This window comes from Monodon monoceros, unplaced genomic scaffold, assembly GCF_005190385.1.
Source record: "Monodon monoceros isolate NGI ecotype Baffin Bay Population unplaced genomic scaffold, NGI_Narwhal_1 Super_Scaffold_13, whole genome shotgun sequence".
Taxonomy (NCBI): domain Eukaryota; kingdom Metazoa; phylum Chordata; class Mammalia; order Artiodactyla; family Monodontidae; genus Monodon; species Monodon monoceros.
The window spans coordinates 80111640-80126233 of NW_021703769.1; the positions used below are offsets into that span (position 1 = coordinate 80111640).

At 47.1% G+C, this 14594-nt stretch overlaps 1 non-coding gene across 1 annotated transcript; it reads left to right on the forward strand.

Annotated features, from left to right (window-relative positions):
- Window positions 1-3959: 3959 nt before the first annotated feature.
- On the forward strand, window positions 3960-4066 carry LOC114895102. The gene has a single exon (XR_003793412.1). It is a non-coding gene; the product is annotated as a U6 spliceosomal RNA (small nuclear RNA).
- The last annotated feature ends 10528 nt before the right edge of the window (window positions 4067-14594 follow it).

A 14594-nucleotide genomic window follows, 5' to 3' on the forward strand; every position in this document is an offset into this window, starting at 1 on the left:
AAACTAACACAGCCTTGTAAATCAACTACACTCCAATAAAAATTAACTGAAAAATAAAAAGAAGTGGCAGAAGCAGCTCTTCTCTCTGCCAAACCCCCATTTTGCCCCCACAACTGAGGATTTCTTTCCTTGACAACTTGGAAGCGGAGTTAAGAAGGTCCTGGCCTACGGAAAACAATCTTTCTTGCCGGAGACAGAGGTTCTGACTCATAAGCTCAAGGCCTGGGAGTTAGGGCTGTCTCAGGGGCCCCACCCTCCCCAGACATCTCCTCTCACTGCATTCCTGTATCACCTTGGGTAAAATCCAGGGAAAGAGAACAATCAGTGACTTGTTCCACCCGGGGTAGAACTTGGCAGGAACTCTCAGAATCGCTGTCACCACCTTTTCCACTCCAAGGCAGTTCATAAATGTCTACATTTCCATGGCACGTCTTGGAGGCTGCACGAGGGAGAGAGAACTGGTAACCCTCATACCTACAGGTAAAAACCAGCGCTGGGAGCATTGCTAAGGGGAGGAGTAAGAGAGGTTCAGAGGCCTTTGACAATAAACCCTCGACCACGATGTTCTAGGACTGGGATGAGCAAACTTCCACCACTGGGCCAACTGCAGCTTGATACATTTTTTGTAGAGCTAGCGACCTAAGAATTTTATGTTTTTATTTTTATTAAATTTTATTGGAGTATAGTTGATTTGCAATGTTGTATTAGTTTCAGGTGTACAGCAAAGTGATTCAGTTACACATATGCATACAGTCATTCTTTTTCAGATTCTTTTCCCATATACGTTATTACAGAACATTGAGTAGGGTTCCCTGTGCTGTACAGTAGGTCCTTGTTGGTTATCTATTTTATATATCAAATTTTATGTTTTTAAATGCTTGGGAAAAAAAATCAAAAGAATCATTGTTCATGACATGTGAAAATTATATTAAATTCAAATTTCAGCCCATAAATAAAGCGACTTTGGAAGGTAGCCACTCTTCTTCGTTTACACAGTTGCCTTTGCGCTAGGATGGCAGAGTTGAAGAGTTGTAACATCGACCACGTGGCCCGCAAAGCCTAAAATATTTGCTGTCTGGCCCTTTACAGAAGAAGTTTGCCATCTCCTGTCCTAGGAAAAACTATGTGCCTGGGACACGGGCTTGGGGGGAGGTCTCACCATTCAGGAAGTAGATATTTATTTAATCCCTTGTTTTTGGTACAGCACCCACACCTCAGCTGTGCCTGGTGGCCTCGATCCAGCTGGGTCTAGTTGGTAGCCTGAGGGGTGCAGGCTCCCAGACCCACAGTGGATGAGTGGCCTTGTCCTTCACCCCCTACCCTTCAAGGGTCAGGTCCTTTCCTCCCCGGGCATCTGGAGTACTGGCAGCCAGGCTTGGACTCCTCAGGAGGGAGACTAGAGGGTTTCCCCCCGGAGAAACTGACCAAGAGACGAGATCTAGATGCTGACAGTTGGGAGTTGAGGGAAGCTCGTGGTGGACAAGCCCTGCCCACAGCCAGGACCTTCCAGAGTCCCACGATGACATGTGAGTGGACGGCCAAGACATGTGAGCAAAGCCCCCATCTTTACGTCTGGTGAGGCGGAGAATTTCAGGGCTGATCAAGGAAGAGATGGGACCATGACGTGTCAGGATCACAGAACAGGCCTACTGGGTCGGGACTGCGTGAAAAGGACCTTACAGACAGCTGCAGGAGACCTTACAGGGGCAGCTGTGGTACCCAGAGCGGGAACCGGGCAAGGGAACTCCCAGGAGAGAGTGGAATCACAGAGGGGACTTTTGTGCCTCTGTGGCATCACTCAGCAGTGCGGTGGGGAGTTTCCAGGTCAGAGACCCCTGAAGGGCAAGAGCAGATTTGGGGTCTTTAATGGCCCCAGGGTTTGTCTTATCTAAGGTAAGCTGATGCTGGGTGCAGTTTTGCAAAGCGGGCAGGCTCAGGTGGCTAAAAATACCCTTCTCTGGGCTATATTTAAAGCAATCGGATGTGTGAGGATTTGAATTTAGCACTGGTGGGCTTGGAGCCTGCTGTGAAGAAGTAAAAAACACTGAGGTCATCTCTAGCCCATGAAATAACAGCAGCCACAACAAGAGAAAGACCAGGAAACCATGGCAATGGAGGGAGCAGGAGAAAATCGTGAACAAGAACCTCAGAGATATGTTAATGTCCTCAGAGATATGGGAGGAAATTGCAGGGTGCTCTATAAAAGGAACACTCAGAAAACAAAAGGAGTATCTTTGAAATGGAAATTATTGGAGCAAAAATGGAAAATTCAACAGAAGAGAAGGTTAAGGAAATAGGACAGCAAATAGAACAAAAAAGACAAAGAAATTTTTAAAAATGAGTGGAAAATGAAAATGAGAGAAGCAACCCAGGAGGTCCCACATCTGAATTTTAGGAATTTTGGAAGGAGAGAACAGAGAAAATGAAGTGGGGGAAATTATAAGTAAAAGAATTTAAGATAATTTCTCAGAAATAGAGAACATGCACAGCACACTGAATACTCGGCAAAATGAATGGGAAAGAAACAAACCATAGATGTGAAATTTTTGAGCCTAAAGATTTCCAGAAATCAAAACGAGTTCTCATATAAAGGACGAAGAATCAGAATGTTCCTGGGTGGGTTAATCGCAATATTAGAAGTTAGGAGACAAAATTCCATGGGAAAATAATTTCCAAACTAGAATTTTATGCCCAAACTAAAAAAAAAGAGTTTTTTTTTTTTTTTTTTTTTCCGGTACGCGGGCTCTCACTACTGTGGCCTCTCCCGCTGCGGAGCACAGGCTCCAGATGCACAGGCCCAGCGGCCATGGCTCACAGGCCCAGCCGCTCCGCGGCATGTGGGATCCTCCCGGACCGGGGCACGAACCTGCGTCCCCTGCATCGGCAGGCGGACTCCCAACCACTGCGCCACCAGGGAAGCCCAAAAAAAGAGTTTTTTTAAAGGAGAGCAAAAAGACATTTTCAGATATGCAAGGTCTCAAAATATGAACTCCAACAGGCACTCTATCTCAGGATGCTTCTAGAAGAGTACGCTTCACCAAAAGGAGGAATAATCAGGAGAGAAAGGGGATCCGGAAGCAGGAAATCCAACATATGGGGGGTGGGGATGGTCCCAAGTTGACACCAGCGCGGGACTGAGAAGCAGCCGGGCATTTCTGGGGCAGGAAGCGAGAGCTCCAGAATTTTTCTACAGAGTAAAATACATGCCTGTATTCAGGTGATAAATTGAACAGCTCTCAAAACCAAAAGAAAACATTTTAGCCCCAGTGGAAAAGGACTCCTTTGCATTTCTTAAAAAAAGAAAAACTTTTTTTTGCTGTTGTTGTTTAGCAGTTTTCAAAAAAACCAATCAAGTCCTTCTGTTTTTCCATGTCGTTTGTCATTTGTGCATCTATATGATAATACGAAGAGGACAAAATTTGGAGTAAAGAATATTCCAGCATCTCTGGCTATCTCCAGAACACAAGATCATACTACCCTCTTGTCTTAAACACTTCAGTTTTCCTTTTGAATATTGCACAGCAAAACTCTCCCTAATGCATAGAGCCCATGGGTTTTCCAGATGGCTTGGGGCCTGTTCTAAAGTGTGAGCACAGTAAGAGCCTATATCTGGAGGGTTTTAGTGAAAAGAGCCTGAGCCTTGAACCCGAACAGACTAGCCTCTGCCACTCTGCAGCTGATGCATTTTGGCAACTGTTCTGACTTTTAAAAATGATCCTAGGGCTTCCCTGGTGGCGCAGTGGTTGAGAGTCCGCCTGCCGATGCAGGGGACACGGGTTCGTGCCCCGGTCTGGGAAGATCCCACATGCCACGGAGCGGCTGGGCCTGTAAGCCATGGCCGCTAAGCCTGCGCGTCCAGAGCCTGTGCTCTGCAACGGGAGAGGCCACAACAGTGAGAGGCCCACATACAGCCAAAAAAAAAAAAACAAACAAAAAAACCAAAATAAAAAAATGATCCTGTGCTTGCTTCGGCAGCACATATACTAAAATTGGAACGATACAGAGAAGATTAGCATGGCCCCTGAGCAAGGATGACACGCAAATTTGTGAAGTGTTCCATAGTTTTTGTGTATCATGGGATAAAGTAAATGAATGATTATATTGATTTCTTTGAGAACTGAGATTTTCAGCATGAGACAAAGAAAACATATATGTAAGATCGATGCAGTTAAACAAAAACTCTATAGTCTTCAAGAAAAAAAAAAAGATCCTATCATGGCTACAAAGCATCTAGTACCATGGGTGGTTCCTAGACACGCTTAATGCCTTGTGGCTGTGACATGTGTTAATGTTCTGTAGTTTCCACAGTGCTTTCATCTGTCGTATCTCATCGACTCTTCATTGAGGTGGGAGGTGAGGTGGGAGGGCGAGTTTGAAGTCTCCACTTAAAAACAGACAAAACCAAGGCTCAGCACAGTCTAGTCCTCTGGGATGGACCCTTTGGTGGCATAGCGTTTCTCGTCACTGGGCAACGCTCTACCACAGATAGAGCCATTGAGAAGGGGACTTCCTTGAAAGAGCATTCATCCCTGCTGCGGTTTTACTTCCCATCCTACCCTCCCAGCAGCAGGACCATGTGGCTAAGAACAGACTGTGATTACAGACCTGCTCCCAGAAAGAGGGTGTTTTGACATTCCAAGTGGGACCAGGAGGGATAAGTGATGACAGGACAGAGTGGATCCAGGAAATAATGTTTTCCTATCCATTGCCTAAAGGAAATTGGAAAACAAGTGTGTACGAATCACTTCACTCCTGTAAATACGTTTACTACATAGATGGGATAAGAAATATCAGGGCAGTCTGCAGAAATAATAAGGACAAAGCCCCAAGCAAAGGATAGAGCTTTTATTCTTAAGCAGGCTTAGAGTTCCTCTTTGAACATAACTAAGTAAACATTTGTGTTAAACCATGTCTTTAAAATGGTGAATGGGGAGGATTGTGCCAAGAATGCCATTTTAAACAAATTCAGACTTCTCAAGTCATTTAGAAATAACTTAAAAAGCTTCAGAGACTATTATAATAACTGCCATGAGAGTAGGATTCATATTTAATTGTCTGCGCAAATTATCTGTGTATATGAGACTTCTGTTTACTTTTTCTTTTAAAAGAAATATACAGGACTTCCCTGGTGGCGCAGTGGTTAAGAATCCGCCTGCCAAAGCAGGGGACACGGGTTCGAGCCCTGGTCCGGGAAGATCCCACATGTCGCGGAGCACCTAAGCCCGTGAGCCACAACTACTGAGCCCGTGCGCCACAACGACTGAAGGCCGCATGCCTAGAGCCCGTGCTCCACAACAAGAGAAGCCACCGCAATGAGAAGCCCGCACAGCGCAACGAAGAGGAGTCCCCACTTGCCGCAAATAGAGAAAGCCTGCGTGCAGCAACGAAGACCCAACGCAGCCATAAATAAATAAATAAGCAAATAAATAAATAAAAATAATAACAAGAAATGTGCAATGGAGCTAAGAAAGTTACATTAGACTGTTTTGTGTAGGGCAAAGAACCCTGAGGGCGTCATTGTGTAAAGGATATTCATAATGTTGACCAAGTCAGAGAAAAATGAGTTAAATCGTACACACACAGGCAGGTGTCATAAATTTTAGAAAGATTTCCATGCAGAATGATTAAAAGTGTTATTTCTGAAAATATTAGCAAAAGGTCAATAAATGTGGATTGAATGCAGAAAAATTATTTACAACAATAAATATCCGAAGACTAAAACATTAACATGTAAATGGTTATCTCTAACATATAACAATATATTCCAATAGTCCCGTTATAGACTGGCTTTTGGGAATTTGGAGCTTATTTTCCCAAATAAGTAGTGCTGTAGACATCAGTTATGCTCTCACAAAAGTTTAGGTAAAACATCATGTAGATAAAACCCTGTGTACCTGCAGTGAAAATCAGTAGAAATCCTAGCATAGAAGTACAAAAGGAAAACAATAAAATTGGGTTAGAAATGCTATATTGGTTTGCATGCTAGTTTTCGAGGATTAGAGAACTACTGAAAAAAGAGATTACTTCTGGGGGGATTCTGAGTGAGGTATCTGGGCTTTCAAATAACTGAAGTGCTGGTGGCACCCATGTGATTTCACTTTAATACTTATGGCCTTCTCTTTTCTTGATACACTTATATCTCTGGATTATTGTGAGTCAAATCAGCAGTGATTATTGTCATTTTTAAGTTCACAAATGGTATGAAGAGGGTGAGGGGATAAAGGACAGTGTTGCTTTTTTTTTTTTTTAACTGAGGTATAATTGATTTACAATGTTGTGTTAAGGACAGTGTGTCTTTTAAGGTAAAAGGCAAATGATGAAAGATAGGGGCCTGTTGCAGGGACGTAAAGAGGGAGCTTGTGCACCCTTGTGAAAGGGTGTGAGACGGCATAACTTAATGGTAAGCAGTGAGGGGCAGGAAAAGGCAGTGAGTCATGGTTGCCCTGAGATGCCTCATCACACGTGTCCTTCCGCCTTAACTCCTGGGTTCTGGTCAGCGTCTTCAGGGGTGGTGGATTCTAGGGGTGGGGTGGCGTGGGGGAGGGTGGAGCAAGAAGTAGGTAGGGTGCATCCGGCCACCGTACATACAGAACATCTGTAAATGGAACCCTCGTAACTTGAGGACTACCTGTATCGTGTATATTTCAATCTCATCCACGCCACCCCAGTTTTTCCCCCACATGCTTTCCCAATTTCTGATAATTGTGAGTCTCTGCAATAGAACCATGATTATTATCCATCACATCCCCTCCTGAGAAATTAAGAAAAATGTAGCTTGAGGCATTACAAAAGGACCAGAAGAAAACAGACCAGATAGTCTGTTTACCTAGACTGTGTGTTTCTGGAATGTGAATAAGCTCATGCACGCTTGGTAAACAGGGGAACCATATTAGTATAAAGTGAAGCCCTATTGTTTCATATACAAGTTTTCTCAGTTTACTGTTTTGAGCTGCTAAAGCACCGGCGCCTGCAAGCAAAGCACACCAATGAAGCTGAACTCAGCAAGGTGCGGGGCAATCCAGAACAGTACTCGCCCCTTCTTTCCCCGTTAGCTCCGGTGGTCACATGCTCTATTTTGGAAAGGCTTATGCACACTTGTCCCTAATCTTTGTGTATTAGCCCATGTCTCCCTAACTCTATAGCCTCAAGCTTTCCTCACAGCCCTTCCATCAAGCTACCTTTCCCTTTATTTAAAAAAGTTCCCCTGGTTTTACTGAGCTATAATTGACATATAGTATTGTATTAGTTTCAGGTGTACAACATGATTGATAATATGTATATATTGTGAAACGACCACCACAATTACTTAACACCATCACCTCACATAGTTAACAATTCTTTTTCTTGTGATGCAGGCTTTTAAGATCCACTCTCTTAGCAACTTTCAAATATATAACACAGTATTAACTATAGTCATCATGCTGTACGTTACATTCCCAGAATGTCTTATAACTGAAAGTTTGTACCTTTGGACCACTTTCACTATTTTTAGAAGAAATCTCTAGAGCAGGGATTTGTGGCCACACATTCATTAATCTCCACTACCCAGTGCAGAATAAACATTTACCAGAATGGTAGTGAAATATTTACTGCTCTCTCTGCAGTTCTCCCCACCCTTTCACCTTTAGGCTTTTGCACCAGCTCTATCCGGAATATCCTTGGCTGGTTGGGCAGTGCCACAGATCCAATTCTTATTCTCCTTCGAATACCACCCCCGCCCCAACCCCCCTTTGCAAAATCTTAAGGATTTGATCTCAGCCGCTGCAGCTCTTTATCGGTATCTCTCCATCTCTCGGTTGTATCTCACATTATATCGACAACACACGTCAGTTCCCTTGCTAGAACGCCCAGCTCGGGAAATGCAAAAATCTAGTCTGATGTTTATTCCCCCTACACCCAGGCCAGTGCTCGGCTGATTAAGTGCATGTGGAAGAATAAAGAACATGCAAAGCCGAGGGATCCAGCGTCTGTTCTGCGGTTCAACAACCTGGACTTCCCACAGGGTCGTTTCAAAAGTTGTTTCTGTGGACTTGGGAGGGAGCGGGGGCGGCTTGAACTCCGCTGCCAGGCTGGCTCCAAGGAGGCCAGAACGAGGGGTCAAACCTCGGACCTACCCCCGCTCCCGCCCCAAGTCTCCGTAAGTCCCCCCGGGCTGGCTGGGAGCACAAAAGGAGGGCAACACCAAAAATGCGAGGGTAGGGAGACGTGGTGCCTGCAACTGGCCGCCGAGCCTTCTTGGGCCCCACAGGCCGAGACTGGCATCGCATAACCCGGTAACCCATGCCTTCTTCCTCGGGGCCTCAGAGACACGCCTCACCACATACCTCCGCAGTCGGGATGGCGGAGAACTGACCCCCCGGGCCGCGGTCGACTGCAGCACACAAAGGCCGGAAGTAAGTCGGCGTCAGCCTGGCGAGGCGTCCTCTCTAGGACCCAGGAGGCCCCACACCTCAGTGGTTCGCCAGAATCGCAGGTGGCGGGAGAGGACCAGGGCCAGACCCGGCAAGACCTCCTCTCCCAGGGCGTGTGCCCCACTCCAGCGGCAGCAAAGTGAATCGAAAGAAACAACTTGGAAATCAAATCCAGAACTTTTATGTGCAAGAGAAATTCCCCTTAAATGTATTCAGGCCTGTTTCAGCTAAGGGTTTGGAGCACAGTGGGTTATCATCCTAGCTCCCCGCAGAGGAGGAGGAAACAACATGGAGAAAGTTCTCCGTGGCTCAGGGCTCAGGGCCTCTCACTGACAGAGTGGGTCAGAACCCGGACCTGTGCCACCACAGTCAGTGCGCTTTCTGCTGCCCGGGGCTGCCTCTCATCAGAAGGACTCAGTAGGGACAGAAGAGTGTCTTCAGTAAATGGTGCTGGGAAACTGGATTACCACCTGCAGAAGAATGAAACTGGACCCCTATCTTCTACCACTCACAAAAACTAACTTGAAATGGATTAAAGACTTAAATATAAGACCAGAAACCATAAAACTAATGAAGAAAACACAAGGAAAAAGCTCCTTGACATTGTTCTTGGCAACAATTTTTTGAAGATGACAACAAAAGCACAAGCAACAAAAGCAAAGATAAATAAGTAGGATTGCATTAAAGTAAAGAACTGCTTAGGGGAACAAAATCTGCAAAATGAAAAGGCAACTATGGAAAGGGAGAAAATATTTGCAAACCATCTATCTGATAAAGAGTTACTATCCAAAATATATAAGAAACTTATACAACTTAACATCAAAAACCTAATAATCTGTTTATTGTATAATGGACAGAGGACCTGAATAGACGTTTTTCCAAGGAAGACATACCAATTGCCAACAGGTACTTGAAGAGATGCTCAGTATCACCAATCATCCAGAAAGTGCACATCAAAACGACAATGAGGAGCTTCCCTGGTGGCGCAGTGGTTAAGAATTCGCCTGCCAATGCAGGGGATACGGGTTCGAGCCCTGGTCTGGCAAGATCCTACATGCCGCGGAGCAGCTAAGCCCGTGAGCCACAAATACTGAGCCTGCACTCTAGAGTTCGCGAGCCACAATTAATGAGCCCGCGTGCCACAACTACTGAAGCCCGCAAGCCTAGAGCCCATGCTCCGCAACAAGAGAAGCCACTGCAATGAGAAGCCCGCGCACCACAACGAAGAGCAGCCCCCACTCGCCGCAGCTAGAGAAAACCCGTGCGCAGCAATGAAGACCCAATTCAGCCAAAAAAAAAAAAAAAAAAAAAGACAATGAGATATCACCTCACATTTGTTATAATGGCTGTTATCAAAAAGACAAGAGATAACAAAAGTTGGTGAGGATGTAGAGAAAAGGGAACCTGGTGCATTATTGGTGGGAATATAAACTGGTACAACGACTATGGAGAACAGTATGGAGGTTTTTCAAAAAATTAAAAATAGAACTACGATACGACCCAGCAATCCCACTTCTGGGTAGATATCCACAGGAAATGAAATCAGGATCTTAAAGAGATATCTGCATTCCTGTTCATTGCAGCATTATTTGCCATAGTAAAAATACCGAAACAACCTAAGTGTCCATCTAGGGATAAATGGATAAAGACGATGCGATATCTATCTTCTTCTGGTATATGGGATTATTCAGCCATGAGAAAGAAGGACATCCTGCCATTTTTGACAACATAGAGGGATCTTGAGGGCATTATGTTAAGTGAAGTAAGTCAGACAAGAAGTCTCTGGGTCCAACAGCCAGTTCTGGATTAAACCAAGCTCTTCTGTTCCTTAGTAGAATGTCCTCAGGTTCATCCATGTTGCAGCATGAGTAAGGATTTCCTTCCTTTCTAAAGTTGAATATTGTTTGGATAGATCACATTTTGTTTATCTGTTCACTCTTTGATGGACACTTGGGTTGTTTCCACCTCATCTTGGAATTTAAGAGAGAAATGACGTGATCTTACCTGTGTTGTCAGAGCATCGAGCATGTTAGGAAAGGAGACAGACTTGTGAGGACTGTGAATAATTGATGGAGGTGCAGCAAGATAGGAGCAGTCTGCGGGAGAAAAGGGCCCGAGTCAGAGCATAATTTGGTGACATCTAGGCTGCCGGGGCTGAAAGGGAGGGGACAGGAACCTTAGCTTGGGAGGTTGGGAGGAGAAACCCAGAGGAGAAGGATCAGGAGGCAGAAGAGGAGGAGGATGGTGAAGAGGGAAAGTAGTTTTGGTTTTCTTTGGGGGTGGGGTGGAGTGGGGAAGATCATGCTGGAACTGGGACTCGTGATTCTGAGACGTCTTCAGGACATCCAGGTGGCAATGCTGGGGAATAGGTGTGAAAACGGAGTGAGATGATCCCATAATTATAAAAGGGATCAACAAATACAGTGGAAGAGAGATGCCCTCCTCTCTCCTCTCACCCAGGGCTCCCGGCCAAGCCCTGCAGGTTCTTAGAGCTGCTGGGAGAACCTCTCCGAGCCCGTTAGCTGGACACACAGTGCCCTCTCCTGGCGATAACTTGCAGCTGCAACTGAGTCTGCATCCTAGGGCGGAAATGCCTTTCCCGCTGAGCATCCTGAAAGCCGCAGCTGCGGCCCATAAGAAAGAACTGTGACTGACCCGCACGATGGGTTTTAAGGCCCTGCACGTGAGGATTGCGTGCTCAAGGGTCCAGAGAAGCTAACCGCCCCCTCAGCAGGTGCCGTGAGCCTCGGAGGCACCTGCGGGACAGCAAAGTGGAAATGGGAGACCAATACGGAAGGTTCACGCCTAACTTAAAGGAGTCCGATGCTTTTGCTGTAAACCCCGTTTTTTTATTTGAAAGTATTCACACACCGGGAACCTCACAAAGAGAAGAAAGACCCAGGGCGGTGAGAACTCCTTCATCCCTGTGGTCCCTTGAGGGCGGCAAGGGCAATGTTGTAATTCCATCATTTTTCTCTGCCCGGCCCCTGCCGCAGCCCCGGCTCTTTCTGAGAAGTAGACCCCGTCTCCTAATCCCACCTTCTTCCGAGGCCTGGGACTTAACACAGAGGGGCCTGGCCTCTTCTGTGTGTCAGGCATCTGAGCAGCTCCCAGGAGCTCCAAATCCCATCCTCTCCCCCATCAGGAAAAGTGCTGCAACCACCCAGCCCCGGCCGGATCCCTGGCATCTGAGTTTTGAGGTGCCCAGAGCTGGCTGCATGGCTTGGGGGTTTGGAGGAGAGGAAGGAAGGGGGAGAAGGCAGCACAACAGAACCCAGGAAACAGCCTAGACTGAGCTTTTCCTGTAAATTCTGAGAACTCTCCCCTGTCCTGTTATCCACAACATACCACGATTTTTTCCTGATTAGGAGGCCTCCCGTGCCTTAGACTAAACACTCCCCTGGTTCTCAGAGCTCCGGGTCTCCCAGTGAATTCTCTGCACAGATGCAGCCCAAGCATTCGTTCCTCCTTCCCCTCTTCCCAGGACAGCATCCTGCCCCGGTGCTCCCGGCCACGAGGGCACGCACCCACACTGGGAACCCAGCCTCCTCCCTCCCAGCCATGCACCCCAGGCTCTCTGTCACGTGTGAGCCTGGAACCACATAATCCACGGCCCACTGGGGACACGGAGTGTGCACAGGCAGGAAGGGTGACATCTTGCCAAGGAGCTGGACTTGTTGATAAAGCAAGATTTAGAGGCTCTGGCTCTGTTTACAGAGCAGACAGAGGGACCCTCCCCCCCTTAGGGTGGGGAAAGGCAAAATCAAGGTCAGCGATGGGGTGGCGTTGGGGGTACTCACAGTGGTGGCTCCGGGGACAGATTTTTAAAATATGTAAATGTTGCAAAACTGTCACATGGCTTCACTAAGGGCCTTTCACAAGCCTGGTGACCATGGGGAAAGAGGGTGAGAGATGTGAGAAGGAATGCCAGTGAGGGGCAGCTACGTGGTGAACTGCCCCGTCCTGGGCACCCTCCCCTGGCTGCTCTCTGCCCATGTCACTCACCTGGAGGCCCGAGCAAGGGCTTGTCCACAGGTAGAAGCGCAGAGAAAAGAGCCTTCTGGCCAGAGCCCACCTGAACCCCAGCTCTCCCCTGGGCCCTGCTTCCAGACGCAGCTGTGTCTGTCTCTTCGCTTTCCATTCCCCCTCGGAGGAAAGACCAGCAGCTGGAGGCAGTCCTCCTCCTGCCTGCGTTTGAGAAGCAGCAGAAACATGGTTTCCTGAGCAAGGGGTGGGGCTGGAGAATCACCCCGAAGCCAGTGTGGAGGCAAGGAGGTGATGCCTGGGAGGAGCGCCCTGGGTGAGGCTCTGATCATGGCGATGGCAGGTCTTAGAGCCCAGGGCATGGAGGGGCCCTGGGCGGCAGGAAGGAATGCAGCCCCCGGTTACCTTCCTAACTTTCCTCTGTGTCACCTCTTTGTCCGTGCTGTCTACCACTGTTCAATTCTTAGGCCTTCCAGAAAAAAGCCCTGTGAGAACTGACTATCTCCAGTTCTTGCCCCACCATCACTGCTCAAGCCACTGCAACCTGGCAGCGTTTGGTCCCCTTAACCAGCAGGGTGGAGAGGAAGATGCGAGATGCCTGACGTGGAGAGGAAGATGGGAGATGCCTGACAGCTGGAGTCAGTAGAGCTGGGAGAGCCCTGACCCTGGTTCCTAAAGAGAAGCGGCACTGAAGAATGTTCCTGAATACAGCTCTGCAAGACTGCAGGTGCTGCAAAGGCAGGGGCTGTGCCTGTCACGCTGACCATGGTGTCCTAAGCTGCGTGTCTCACACGCGGTACATTTGAAGTAACAAGAAAACACAGTAACTAGGAAACAGAAGATGAGATGAAAGCAATCAATTTAACTGTGTCAGAAATCACAACATATTTAAATAGGTTAATTTCCTATATTAAAATACAGATGTTTAGGACTTAATTCTCCATTTCTTGGAATCCTTAAGAAGACATACTGTTACCCAGAAGGCCTTTATAGTTTTGCAGTGTGTAAGATAAGCATCAGCCCAGAGCAGAGAAGCAGAAGTTTGAAATCCAAGGGCAATGTGATGAGCTGAATTGTGTTCCCCCGAATTCATGTGTTGAAGCCCTAACTCCCAGTACCTCAGGATATGACTGTACTTAGAGATAGGGCCTTTAAAGAGGTAATTGAGTTAAAATGAGGCCATTAGGGTGGGCTCTAATCCAATTTGTCTGGTGCCCTTATAAGAACAGGAAAGTTGGACACACAGGAGACACCAGGGTGTGTGTGCACAGGGGGACAACTGCGTGACAACACAGGGAGAAGATGGCCGTCTGCAAGCCAAGGAGAGAGGCCTCAGGAGAAACCAACCCTGCCAACACCTGATCTCAGCTTTCTCGCCTCCAGAACTGGGAGAAATAAATTTGTTTTTTAAGCCACCCATTGTGTGGTGTTCTATAACGGCGGCCCTAGGAAACTAATACAGTCATGTACAAGAACATCGGGTGCTGACAGGTTATGGACAGGTTACCAAAGGCATCTGCTACAGGGGCCAACTTATTTCATCAGATTCTCAAGGGGGCGATGATCTCCCAAAGTTAGAGTCACAGCGTAGAGATTTCATAACTCAGGGTGGAGATAGAGAAAGGTAGAAAGTGCCCCTCACCCCAGCTTCCGAGGCTGCTCACCCTGACTCATTTGCCCGGCAGGAAGAGAACCCACTAGAAAGTGGTGTGTGGGGCAGAGGCTCATCTCCTATAAACAACCAAGGGGCTGCAATATGAGGATGTGAGAAAATTTGGGAAGTAACTGCATAAAGGAAAACCGTAGGGGCCTTGAGTCATCGGGCTGATCCTGTGCTGTGTATTTCAGAGTTATGATGAACTTTAACCTCCATACGGGGAAGAGGAAAATAAAATAAAATGAGGCTACCTGGGAGAGGGGGGTTGTCTTCTCTCCTTCTGCCCATTCTGGGGCAGCCAGGGGCATGAGGAGACATCTGCCAAGGGGGCTTCAGGGAAAAGTTCAGTTGGGTCTCTTCAGTTTGGGCCACTTCATCTAAGAATGAGCGATAGCAGTTATTAACCTCCCCGGTAGAAAGTATTTCTACTTCCTGGAGCTCTCCTGCTGTCGGGGATATTAATCCAGCCACCTAGGTTGAAGATACAAATTTGAGAGCTTTCAGCAGATTGATGGCTTCAAATCCATGGAAATGGAGTGAAA